Genomic DNA, 11,750 nt, shown 5'->3' on the forward strand with positions numbered 1-11,750 from the left:
GGCCTCGATTGTGATCCCGAAAATAAAGGGGAGCCCCCCCCCCCTTCATTCTTCCCTAATACCCACCACTGTATGTTAGTTTAACATCAACCGTTCGTACAGTCTACAAACGCTTATGAATATTCTGAAACTTCGAGGATTCCGGCCGCTACTACATGTATTTCGCATAAATTAAAAATATGCCAAACTGATTGGAAGGCTCACAAGGCAAAGGCTAATTTATTTGGGCCAATATTTCAACTGGTACAACTAGTCTTCTTCAGGGCCAGAGTTACAATGAGAAACTAACGGCTCTTAAGTTTAAGAATATGCCTATCAGCCGTGGCAAATTAACTTATGTTAATTTGTATAAGGCTCTGTCTGCTTCGCCAATATCAAAAGTTAAAAATAACATAACGTGGCATTACATGACAAGGTCTATTTTGACAAACTGTTATCTTTTTATCCTTTTCAGTATCCTTTGGTCAGTTATATTCAGTTGCTGCATTAAGGAACGTGTTGCATACAGCTGACTTTAATTTCTCGTTGAAAGAATTAAATACTTATCAGGTCACGATTTTATTAATGTAACCAAACGAGAAGTTTGAGAACGAGAAAACTGATACGTTGCACTATAGAAACCTCACCGAACAAATTTTAAAAATACGCCGAGTGCACCTTTTAAAACATCCTTCCAAAAGCGTATGGTACTTCAAGTGTGTATTGCTAGTCTCGAAAACGTGTCAGGAACTTCAATTTTGTGTACACACCCATATCCTAAATGGCAACTATGTGACCACAATCAATTATCATTAAAGAAATACATACCCTCTTTGGGCTTACGAATGTGAGCATACTTTCTACTTTGTGGTCTTCCCACAACCGGTTTTTAGACCTCTGTTATCATTAGAAGCTTTTATTCTGTTTCTCTGTTGGCCTTGGGGTTTGACGCACGTTCCGTTGTTTATATGCTATTTGCAAGCGAGCCAATGCTTGCCTTGATCAAACGAAAATAACAAATTACAAGTGTACTCTTGACTAGCCTGCGAGAAAGACGATTGAACGGCAGGTCATTGAAAAGATCACCGTCATGTCCCGCAATAGTCATTATATATATTATTCCAAGCGCCTTTGGCATGGGTTTATAAGTCTGCCGCTGATGACTCTTTATAGCTAGCAAGAGCATAATCATATTGTAGCCCGCGAAGAATATTTGTTATAATCATAATTATAAATTCTGAACTCATGTGTTTTCAATTTATATACCATATTCCGACAATTCTCTTTTGTGAGAATAGACGCATTTTTCGCCTATTCACGGCTCTTGTTTCGCCCACCGGCGAGTGAAACGTGAGCCGGAAAAGGCGCTTGCTCTCGTGGGCTATTTCCGTCATAAACATTTGTCGGCGATTCTCCCCTCGGATCGGGTACTCTCGGCAATTCTCGCACCTTCTCGGCCTGCCGATTCTTATGTGCCCTCGTCTCCTCTAATGCGACTCAACGAGGTCGCTCACAGCCCAAATTCCCATGCGAGAAAGAAATGAACGCTTCATTTGTCTTGAAACTATAACATGGACTCAGGATCAATGCCTTTCCGGCAACGAACTTTAAGCAAGGAATGACTTGCACACTGACAGAGCTGAACAGGAGCAATAGACCATTTCCGAGCTGCTTTGAACCTCATTATGAAAGCGAGGCTAAGTGCAAAGTTTTTGTTATGAAAATTAGTTTTCATTCATATGCAAACAAAACTAATTTTCATATGAAAAATTTTGCACTTAGCCTCGCATTCATAGTGAGGTTCACAGCAACTCGGAAATGGCCTATTGGTAGCTGGATCTTCCTATGATCAGCACTTGATTTCAAGATGCAAGGCTGATCAAACAACTCAGCAGTATATTATAATATAATGATACAGAAAAATAAAGGAATCAGGTGTCTGCTGAAACAAGGAATAATAAATGCTAAATAAGGCAAGGATACCACGACAGCTACATGGCCGGGGAAAGTTATTAAAACACTAACTGTTCGATCAGCCTTGCATGTTTTATGGACGAGGTCATCCAGTTTGAGTCTTTTCAAATAAGAAATAGTCACATTAGGCTGCATAGTAGCCGTAATCGGGGGGGGGGGGGGAGGGGAGAGTCCCCGTCCCTATTTTTCTCACACTTTTTCTCGCTCCCCTCCCCCTCCCCCTCTCTCCGATTAGGTCGCCTGCTACTCAGGCTGTTAAACCAGCAACCCTCACTGACCCCCTGTCGGGGCCGACTATGCGCCTTTCATCTGCTAGACTTTGAAATGCATCTGACTTCCGTATTAAGCCGAAAGCACTCCGGCCCTTTTTTTAAAATCGTTTATGTAGAAGCTTCAGTATTTTCGGGATAAACAGTTTTCATTTTTAGTAATTTCCGTCTTCTATATTTGACGCTTCCTCAAACGCTTTCTCAAAAGTAACTCAATTTCACCAGTTTGTGATAAGTGTTTATCTAGGGTGTAAAACTACGTGCGTAGTGGTGTGCAAAGTTGTCTCTTTTCAAACGAAAGAGCGAAGCAGTGGGTGGATAAACCAAACTAAACACGTCTTTCAGTAGCATAAAATGCTACTTACTACTTCAAGTGCGCAAACTCAACTGAGCTATAGGAAATGACTCCGGACGACACCCGCCCCAAAAAATTCCAAGAAGTCCTTTCCTCCTCTGCCCCCGGGCAAATCTACTGATTTGCATTTATTAAATAACTGCAAAACTCGAACGGATTTACAACTACGCATATCGACTGTCGGTCTGGTCGCCGAAATTGAATAAAATTATGGATGCTGATGAAATACTGGAGGTCATACTTTTCCGGGCAGAAGATTACAATGCGAACGCTGAAAGGGGGTGGTAAAAAAAACACAAACAAACAAAGAAAAAAAACAGGCGTTCTACTTTGGTGTTCTATGAATTTACGCCCACTTCGTTACTGCTTACTATTCTCAATATAAAATGGCCTGCGATTGAGTACCGTTTAACGAAAACCAAAGTTACCACGCTAGCTCAGGACATACATATATGAACTTTATTTCAAAACTGTAGGGTAGCCAATTCGCTAATATCTCCGTGTAACATTAAAGAAATAAAAGAGAAACTTAGGTCCAGTTCAGACGCCGAACATTTCATGAGCCGAACTTAATTCAAATTAAGGTCGGCCCAAATCACGAAAATCCCGCCTTTTGATTCAGACGCCGAACTTAATTTACTTGAAGCAAAACCAATCGAAATGTTAGCGTTTTTTCTTTATTTTTATTTTTAATTTTTTTATTTGAAATACGTTATAATTATTTATGCATTAGGTTCGGCTCATGAAAAGTTCGACGTCTGAATGAAAGCCGTTCCAAAGCCGAAATTCCCGGCTGAGCCAGGCAGGAAGAACAGCTGAGCCGTTCCAAATTGATACAGCCGTTCTCAACTGATTCAGACGCCGAACTTTTCGTATACTCAAGGCGAGGTATTAGGTTCGGCTCATGAAAAAAACGGCGTCTGAACCGGGCCTTATTCACACAACAATCAGCGCGGGAAACGCGCGCGCGCGAACTGTAGTGAATGCAGTGATTGACGTTTCCATATATGCACAATCTAGAGATTAAATAACGGAAACCGAGTCAGAATCTAAAACTCATGTCATCTTATTTAAGAAATCTGTGAATATTTCACGACAAAATCAAGATTTGTTAGGGCTTTAATTCATTAAGAGTGTTGTATCAGTTGTTGTTTTTCTTCTTCTTCTTCTTCTTCTTTTTCTTCTTCTTCTTTCTTTCCTGCCTCACAATTTCAAATTTATTTTCAAAGAAAATTAATAATATTCTTCGGCAAAACGCCAGCTCAAAATTTCGTAAAAGTGAAAAACTAACTCCTTTTGTTTTTGGAGGGATAAATTTTTCGTTTAAAATTGGAAATAAGGTCAGCTGGCATTTTCGTAAAAATCAGCTCGTAAATTCGGGACATGTGAATTTCTGCCAGTTTAATTTTCAGGTTAGGCATCCAAGCAGATTTTAGACTGTATTAGCTTACGTAAGTATGCCTTTAAAAGGCCAACAAACGACCTGGAAACACAGCAGATAGCATTTTAAAAGTTTTGCTTTACTATACTGTTCTCGCTGGGAAAGCAAACGAAATAGTACGGTAGGGATGTTTTCTTAATATATATCGGTTGAAATGTGCAAATGTTCTCTGGCTTATTTTTCCCACTACTATGTTTCAAGTTTCAAGTTTATTAAGTTTTTCAAACAGTTACTTGCAATGAACACCGCCTGCAAATAGCGAGCTAATCTAGGCAGGCGGTGTTAAGGACATACATACACGAATTACTAATTGAAGGCGTTAAAAAAGTCGATTTTGAATACATTATTTAGCAAAAGTGAAGAGTGGAGAAAAATATTATGATTTATGATTGAATTATAATTAAGATGACTTTTTTTATTTCAGAAATAAGAGTGCTAATGTCATCATAACTGTCCAGAGTTTCTAAAGTTACAAATAGTAATGCTTGAATTTTCTTTTTGAATATATGTGCTATGTAGACCATTGTTCATTCTATAAGACAGAATTTACTGTAACTCCCCCAAAATTAATTTTCTGATAACTGTCAGAGTATAATTTTCAAACGCTGCTGCAAAAAAATTACTGGCGCAAACAATTAGTTATTGCTTCAAAAGCTTACTTTTGTGTAGACGAACAAAATTAGTAACTGCAATACTCTTTCTAAGTTCTGCCGCAAGATAGACAATACAGCGAGAGAAGTCGAAAATATAAAAAGTTAATTCCGTAAGCTGTTGTCAAATTATAAATGCCGCAAAGTTTAAAGGCATTGAAAATCAAGTCTTTGAACTCAGCGTTACACAACTTGTAAAATAATTGGCAGATACATTAAGTTAATTGATTTTACTGACTTGAATAATTCAATGCGCACAGTTTCTACAGCTTTGTGCAAAGTTTAAAGGCATTGAAAATCAAGTCTTTGAACTCAGCGTTACACAACTTGCAAATTAAATAATTGGCAGATACATTAAGTTAATTGATTTTACTGACTTGAATAATTCAATGTGCACAGTTTCTACAGCTTTGTGGTGAAATGGTTAATATTTCGTGATAGTAAAATGTAAATATAGTGTTGGTTCTTTCTCATCCGCGTCCAAACAGTGAACTAAACCATTTGTTAAAATAGTTTTCTCGGAAATTGTAAATTTGAGAAATTAATAAAAAGATTGTTAAACAGCGGCCTAACCTCACAAAAAAACAGCCTCAAAATTCAATAAAATATACTATCACATTTATTCCATTGCGCATATGCCACACATTGACATTCTTATCCTATCAGTACAGTATGCAGGATGTTTGTACCATGAACCTAGTTTAATGGCCTTAGCTCGCACGAGTCTCCAGTAGCTGAGTGGCAGAGCATTCGAACTAGTAATCGGAAGGTCTTAGGTTCGACTCCTGATAGGAGCAATCGGATTTCCATTTTCCGAGCTAGTATGCCGTGTCACTCACCAAATGATAAGACAAGAAATCAAACAGCTGTTGAATGTTATATTATTTTTCGGCAACGGGGATAACAAAGTAGTTATTAATGGCCAGAAAGATTAAGTTCAAATCAAAGCCTACCGCGCGCAATGATGTATGTAGAAAAAATAGATGCTAAAACGTTTTGACGCGAAAGGTAGTAAGACGATCAACATAAAATGTTTCGTTTCCATTGCTCTCTCTCGTGAAATTGGGACAGTGGATTCAGTAAAAATTAACTTGAGAGCCAAGAAGAGAAATGTTGACAAATGAAATACTAAATAATTGCAAGCGAGCGTTGATTATAACCAGTAGCGAATCTAGGGAAGAGGGCCAAGCCACCCTCCCCACCCCTCCCTTATTTTTGTAGACCAAACTGAGGATCTAGTCGAGAATTCAAGAAGAGGCTCCCCCAGGGGCTCCCCACATACCTGAAGGTCTCACTCCACCACCGAATTTACCTTCCCTTCCGAGACGCCATTTAAAAAAGAGATGCTATTGCTTAAAAAAGGTTTTCAAAGATCGAAGACGTCGTTTATAAGAGCAAAGTTATATGCCAAGGGCAATATGCATGGGAAAAATGCATACAGAGCAACTTGAAAACAGCGGAGAAAAGGACTAAGGCAGGCAATGAATCTGGAGACGAAACATTTTCTGAATAAAATTTGATTATTGTAAACCGCCAAGCAAGGAGAGAATCAAACAGCTGTCCTGATCTTTAACTTCTTAGAATTTAATCATGAGAAAAACTTTCGTTTATTAAAGGATTATTACAAGGCGACAAAACGGAATAAAATCGTTGAGAATTATAAATACTGAAACGATTTCATACAACACGAAAGTTTATTTGCTAGCTCTTGTCATCAGCAAATTGCCACTTTTACCGGCAACGATATTGATATCAAGTATTTCTAATCTTACAGCTTTGTTCTAAAGGAATCGCAATCGTTTTCTAATCTTTCTATTTACAATAAGTCTGAAAGACATTCTACATACATGTATAGTAGAACTATTCTTTAATTTTCTTTTCAGTTATTACCAGTCTATAAAATGCTTTTTCAGTTCCCTTGATACTACTCTCAAAGCTTGAGTGTTTTGTCGAGTTGAACACTCGGAAGCACCTGAAGGTTTATTTTGATGGAAACCTGTTCGGATGCCATTACAGTAATGGCCTCAGAAATTTAAGTCGTAAATAAAATCTGCAATTTTCTTCGAGAAAATGTTAGCTCATTATTTCGTTGGACTGGAAAACTAATTTCATTTCGTTTTCAAAGCGGTAAAGATGTCGTTAACATGCGGAAATAGGTCAGCTAGCTTTTTCGTAAAGCCAACGACAGCTAGTAAAATCTGGGAATAAAATTCTGTTTCCTAAAACTTTCTGCAACTTAAATTTTCAACTCACGTAAAGCACTCGTACAGATTAAACTGTTTTAATTTACACAAATATGTTTTTAAAAGGCCACAAAACCATCTGGGGAGGCAGGTGACAACATTTGAAGTATTTTGTTTAAATGTTCTCCTTTAGTGCCACTTGTACTCTACACATACCTCAGTCTACAGGAAACACGTCCTGCGTTTGCATTCTAAATAGTTTTACATACTTCCTTATTTCTTTTTGACGCCAGCAGTTAATCAGCGGGTTAAGAAGGGAATTAACATAGTAAGCGCACGGATCCACGGTGCAGGGATAATGACCGGCCACTTCATCGAATAAGACAAAAAAGTAAAACCCATTGGAAGGAAACACAAAGCGACAGGGCCGATTACATGCACAGTAGTCTTGAGTGCCTTGCTTTCTTTAGCAAACCTGTCCACCTCGTCTTGCAGCAGCTGTTGAGTTTTGATCATCTTTTTATGGCGTCGAGTTTCAAGATAAAAAACAACGACAAATAGAATACATGCTATAAGAACTACAGCTACTAGTAAATCAGAAAACTTACTTGTGATTTTTATACGTTTGAAAAACTCACAAGAAACATAGAAGACCCAGCACGAGATTACAGCCACCTTGATGTTTTGTTTCGTAACAATTTCATAGTATTTCATGGTAAATTTGATCGCTATCAACCTGTCACAAGTTACTAGCACAAGATGGAGACTGGAACAAACAGACAGGCCGCGGATGAAGGCGTTGTTGCCGAAACCACCGAATGGGCCGGAAGAGATGAAAAACCCAATCAACTGAGATATTTTCCACGCGACAAACGACGGCTGAGACAGTACCCCAGTCAATGCGTCAGTGGCCGCTAAGCACGCCAACAAGATGTTAGCGTTGCTCTGGAGTCTTGGTCTTCTTTTCACGGCCATGATCACCAACGCGTTGAGCAGAACTGTGAAGGGACAAGTGATGCTATTAATGATAATGGTGAAGATATAACTGACTTCGAGAGCGATAATCTTCGTTTCGCCTTCCATAGTAGCGTTTGGAAGGTTGACTTGCTGGTAATGTTTGTGGAATTCATGCTGATGAAGTTGGCCATACTGCATGGGACGACTGTATGGAGTGGAATCGAAGACCTCAGTGATGTCTATTTATTACCGTGCTTATTAATTATTCGACACTCAGAGGGTGCAAATGTTTTCCGTTGGTTCTTCCCATGTAAGCTATGGCCGGTGAACCATAAAGGCCAGGAAAGGACTGAACAAGTGATTATATATTGCACCAAAATCCACCGCAGAGTAGGAATTAATACAAAATCTGAAAAGAATTAACTCTACGGTAATGCAGCTATTGAATCGGGGAAATTAAAAATGAAAATATGGCAACTACAATACGACGCTCACGAACAAAAAAAAGACGATTGAATTAAGTTTTTAGTAATAAAAAAAAAGCAGCACCGCCTGAACAAAAAGTGTAAAATTCCCTCAGAAAGAAGCAATGAAGAATGCACGAAACTGGCTAAAAAGTAAGTTAAAAACCAATTAACAAGTCGATGGCAGTTTTCTATGGTCTATACTCTTATAGACCATAAAATGACTTCAAAAAATGTTCAAAACTCAAGTGGAACCACGAGCCGTAGGCGAGTGGTTTCACTGCCAAGTTTTGGACATTTTATGGCGTCATTTTATGGTTTATAAGAGTATAGACCATAGAAAACTGCCGTCGATTTGTTTTTTACAATAACATGGAAAAAGTACGAGGGAAATTTGCTATTTTTTCGTTGAGAAAGCGCGCGCGTTACATCTGACGTCATTTTTATTGTCGGTACTCTTATGGACAATAGCTACGAGCCAATCAGCGCGCGGAAATTTGGACAGTTATTGTAAAAAAGTAAATGGAATACATTTTGAATGGCATGTGGCCATGCACTTTTGTCTTAAAATAGAGACAAGTGCAATGTTTCTCATGAATCGGTTAACTACGTTGTATACTGACAAAGATTCAGTTACGTGATCGCAGTAAAATTTAATAAAAACTGTGGCAAAATTTAATAACAGCGAGGATATGTGCCAAAGCCGTTTTTCAGGTGCCGCTGGCGCAATGAAATAATTAAAATAAATTTCATTTTTTTCTTAAGAATTCCAGAAGGGTAGGAATAAGATAATTCTTCCGACAGGAAGACGTCGAAAACCGTCGCATACTGCGACGATCAATTCGAGGAGGAGCAGGGCTAGCACAGTGAGAGCACTCGCCTCCGACCAACGTGGCCCGGGCTAGATTCCCGGAATCGGTGTCATATGTGGGGTTGAGTTTGTTGTTGGTTCTCGTCTTTGCTCCGAGAGGTTTTTTCCGCTGGGTACTCCGGTTTTTCCCTTCTCCTCAAAAACCAACATTTCCAAATTCCAATTCGAATTAGAGTGTAGAATCTGAGGGCCACAGGTTTGTCAGACGAAACAGACCGTTAAGTTTCACCCTCGTTACACAAAGTTGATTTGTTTATGATTTTATTTACTTACTAATAAGTCTGCAACAACGCCCCCCCCCCCCCCCCTCCGGGCACACTCCAGACATTTCACCGTGTACCGTGCCCTGGAAGTGGGTACGAAAAACTGTCGGCAGTCGAATATCAAAACGAAGAACTAATTTAAAACTTTCCTTACTCAATAGTTTCAACAAAAAATGACAAAAATATATTACCCCCTTTTAAATTTCTTAAGGGGGAAATCTGGTTGAATTTTGTAAGAATGGGAAAGATGGCTTCTGTCCCGATCAATTTAGCATTCCCCTCCCCCCCCCCCCCCCCCACCCCCGGCATAACCCAGGCATTTGAGCATTTTCTGTGGCCAGTGAATAGAGCATTTCACGTGAAAGGTCTGAGACGAGTTGCATAAAACTTAACGGCGGGCGTAAATGCTATCGTCAGACGTTAAATACTGAATGTGACTGGGCTGAAGGTCTGGCGTTAGCAGTTACGCCCGACATTAAATTTTATGCAACTCACCCCTGGCCTTCAAAGGGTGGGCGATTTGGACTTTACCTGAGTGGAGTGAGTAGTTTGAGACTGGTGTCACGTTTTATACCTTTCTTCTTGTTTGGTGGAATACACGTTGTTCCTGATCCATGGATGATCGAGTTAAAGGTGGGAGACATCACTTTTGTGAGCAATTGGCTCGCCAAAAGGGTATCAACAAACAAGCAGTGATTTCGAAGGTATGTATAGAAAAAATAAACCGGAAATGGAAATTTAGGGTTTGTCGTTGCCGTAAACGTGTTGCTATCTATAAAACGTTTTTTTAAACAAGAGAAATCTTTACCTAAGTAGAGAACGGTTACTTGTTAATAGTACTGTAAAGAAATCACAGTAACAATTACGTTTATCTTTGATATAAACAGTACATAAGCGTTTTGTTAAAGTTAGGAGTATGATTTGTTTCTGGTTGGGCGGGAAGGGGGGGGGGGGTCATCAGAAAAAAATAGTTCTGCTGGGGGGGGGGGCCATGTGGAAAAAAATTGCATGCTAGGGGGGGTCATACAGTTTCGTAGTGGCAATTAACCAAATCCCACCAGCCCCCCCCCTGCTCATAAAAAATGAACGGTCCCTTACACGTTAGCGTACATAGTTTGTATTCTGCTATTGCGAACTAAATAACAGCAGAATGCAGTTTATGAAGTAGAATCCATATGAAAATTAGCCATGTGGAATTTTTCGTGTTGAGCCAATGACGTCACTTCCTGTAATTTGAGCCTTAACTTCCGGAACAAGGCCAAGTAATGGCGGCCGTGAAATCTCGAATAAAAAGCTAAAAAAAAAAAAAATACTTCCAATCGCCGTAAAGGATTGAAATTTGGTAACATGAGTAAGGAGGTCATATTCTACACGAAAATGCAAAAAGATGGAAAGTGAAATTTTCGTCCCAGGGGCACTTTAATAGTTTACCAAGTTTGAGTTTCTGTCGTTAGATTAAAACCGTACCATGTAGAACGGGAAGGCTTTCAAATCCCGGAAAAATCAGAGACTGTATATGTGGCAGATTTGGGGGAAGCCATCTCAGAATTAGAAACATATGTATGGAATTTGGGCAACCTTTGACCTTTGACACAGCCTAGTCACAACGTTATGAAACATACCAAACTTGGTAAACTTATAAATTTTTGTGTAATATTTCTAGCTTGATGGGATTCTTTTCTTCATATGACACAATTTGAACAATGTGTAAGCTAGGACCAAGGAAAGCAATACTGTTAATGGCCGCTATAGCGTGGTTTTCAATTGAATGTCGTATTTATTTGCTTTGCTGCGCTAGGGGATTGATTTTCAAAACTTCGCCACTTTCGCAAATATCGCATCGCAAACGATCGCAACTCGCTCGCAATCCTTTTCTCGCGCTTGATGATTCTTACACATTTGCTTCGAATTCTCTCTGGTTGATTCATTGCGCTGTTTGAGTCTGCTGTCATAAGACAGAGCACTTTGGTTGAAACAATCAGTTGAAAGGCGCTCTTGACTATTAGTTTTGGATGTGACATTACCCTCTACAAGCTGGGAAGTAAATGTTGTATTGAGCCTGGCTAATTCAAGCCCAGTCTCCCCGCGGAAAGCTACGATTAAAACTTCACCTTTGTACGTCTCAGCTTGCCAGGGAACTAAACTGCACTAAGCCAAGGTGCGCTAAAACAAAAAATTTTTTTAGGCTCTTGGTATGTACAACCTGATAAAACAGTGAAAAAATTTCGTTGCGGATGCCGTATATATAGATACGTGAAGTTTTAATTACCGGAAACCAAGTAACGCTCAGGAAGTTTGACAATTTTTCAATGGGGCTGGGGCGGGGTCAAGCGTGATCCAGGCC

Source organism: Pavona decussata, unplaced genomic scaffold (genome assembly GCF_977016875.1).
Source record: "Pavona decussata unplaced genomic scaffold, jaPavDecu1.1 SCAFFOLD_40, whole genome shotgun sequence".
Classification (NCBI taxonomy): Eukaryota; Metazoa; Cnidaria; class Anthozoa; order Scleractinia; family Agariciidae; genus Pavona; species Pavona decussata.